The following is a 2,443-nucleotide window of genomic DNA, read 5'->3' on the forward strand; positions in this document are numbered from 1 at the left end:
AATGCCTTTGATGGGCTCAACAGCAGCCTGGACATGGCGAAGTGAAGAATGAAATAAGACGAAATCAGAGAGGAAAGCACACCATAAGAGACTCTTTTTTTTTTTTTTAAGATTTTATTTATTATTATTATTATTTTATTTATTTGACAGAGAGAGACAGCCAGTGAGAGAGGGAACACAAGCAGGGGGAGTGGGAGAGGAGGAAGCAGGCTCCCAGCAGAGCAGGGAGCCCAATGCAGGGCTCGATCCCAGGACCCTGGAATCACGTGCTGGGCTGAAGGCAGATGCTTACGACTGAGCCACCCAGGCACCCCAACCATGAGAGACTCTTAACTCTAGGAAACAAACTGAAGGTTGCTGGAGGGGAGGTAGGTGGGGGATGGGGTAACCGGGTGATGGGCATTAAGGAGGCACATGATGGAATGAGCACTGGGTGTTATATGCAACTGATGAATCACTGAAAAGTAATAATACCTCTGAAAGTAATAATACACTATATGTTAACTAATTGATTAAAAAAAATCCCTAAGCTCGAAGGCTGGTTAGTGGAAACGTTCCAAACTTAGATGCAAAGTGAAGATAGAGCTTTAAAGTGTAACAAAATAGGTAACTGTGAGACAGCAGCAAATAGTGTAATATTCTTGTAATGGGAATGTCAGGGAGAAGAATGAGGGAAAGGACAAGGAGAAACTTAAAAGTAACTGTGACTGAACATCTTCCCAAATTAAGGACAAACACCATATCAAAAACAGTGGAAAGGCCTTAAGGAGATTGATTTCTTTCAAAAAGAGACACATGCATCCAGGCAGAAATTATACCATTGTTGCCAGAGTTTGGGTGCTCGTAATAGGGATTGCATGTTAATAGTCAATAGAACTCTTTCTTTTGGGAGGTGATGAAAATGTTCTAAAATGAGGTAATCATTATGGTTTCTGAGTTTTCCCAGATATTAGGCTTAGGAGAAAAAAATACTCCAAAGCAGCTATTAAATATGTTCACAAAATACGTCTGAGAATGAAAGACAGACATGGGAACAATGACTTCTTTAAGAGGATGTCTCAGTAGAGAGAACGCGTGACTTGGAATGTACAGTTGCTGAAGTGTTAAACCCACCAAGTATCTCAATGGTAGGTTTGAAATGGCAGCAAAACAGAAGCCTCGACCGTGAAGCTGGGGCACGAGGGTTTATGCCACAGGACGAGCAGAAAGAAAACACGCTGGCGGATTCTCCAAGACAGCGCAATGGCCTTTAAGGAACAGAATGTAGCCTTTCCAGATTGGCTTCTTTGATGTAATAATTTACATTGAGGGCTCATCCACGTCTTTCCCTCTCTTTTTTTTCCCCCAAAATTGTATTATTTATTTATTTATTTATTTATTTATTTATTTATTTATTTATTATTTTAAAAAATATTTTATTTTATTTTTTCAAAATATTTTTTTATTATTTTATGTTAGTCACCATACAGTACATCCCTGGTTTTTGATGTAAAGTTTGATGATTCATTAGTCGCGTATAACACCCAGTGCACCATGCAATACGTGCCCTCCTTACTACCCATCACCAGTCCATCCCATTCCCCCACCCCCCTCCCCTCTGAAGCCCTCAGTTTGTTTCTCAGAGTCCATAGTCTCTCATGCTTCATTCCCCCCTCTGATTACCCCCCCTTTCTTTATCCCTTTCTTCTCCTACCGATCTTCCTAGTTCTTATGTTCCATAGATGAAAGAAACCATATGATAATTGTCTTTCTCTGTTTGACATCTTTCCCTCTCTTGATAGCTCATTTTTTCCCCTTTTCTTCTCTTTTAGGGTGATAGCCACTTGTCTGGATGGACCACAGTTTATTTACCCCTTCGCCCACTGGAGGACGTCTTGGTTGGGTCCAGATTTTGGCAGTGAGGAAGAAAGCTGCTATGCACATCCGTGTGCAGGGTTTTGAGTGGACATAAGTTTCTACCTTATTTGGGTAAATACCAAGAAGCATGACTGTTTCGGTATTTTCTCTTCAATTCCTCCAGAGTCCAATAGCCACGTGTAGGTTTCATAATGTCTGTCGGAGGGTCATTATTTCTGTTCCTCTGTCATCCACCACAGGATAAGACCAGGACAGGGTCTTATCCACTGCTGGATTCCTAGCACAGAAAAGGTCCTCACATATGTTACCTGAAGGAATCAATAAGCCTGTGAAAATCAATTTCTTTAGGAGCTTGCCACTGGCTTAGCCTCTGTCCTCAGTCACGCCCCACTCTGCCCACATTTCGAGTTAACTTATTTTTAATGTGAATTTGTGGTCTGATTTGAGGTGAAGCAGAATGCCACTTTCCACAAGGGAAGGATTGCACCATACGTCGCGTGCTTTCGTTTACTCGGGGTCATTTTCATTAACTCTTTCCATCAAAATTCAGTACTACACAAGCCAAGCACTGAACCTTCAGTACTTT

The sequence above is a fragment of the Ursus arctos genome, unplaced genomic scaffold (assembly GCF_023065955.2).
Source record: "Ursus arctos isolate Adak ecotype North America unplaced genomic scaffold, UrsArc2.0 scaffold_23, whole genome shotgun sequence".
Lineage (NCBI taxonomy): Eukaryota > Metazoa > Chordata > Mammalia > Carnivora > Ursidae > Ursus > Ursus arctos.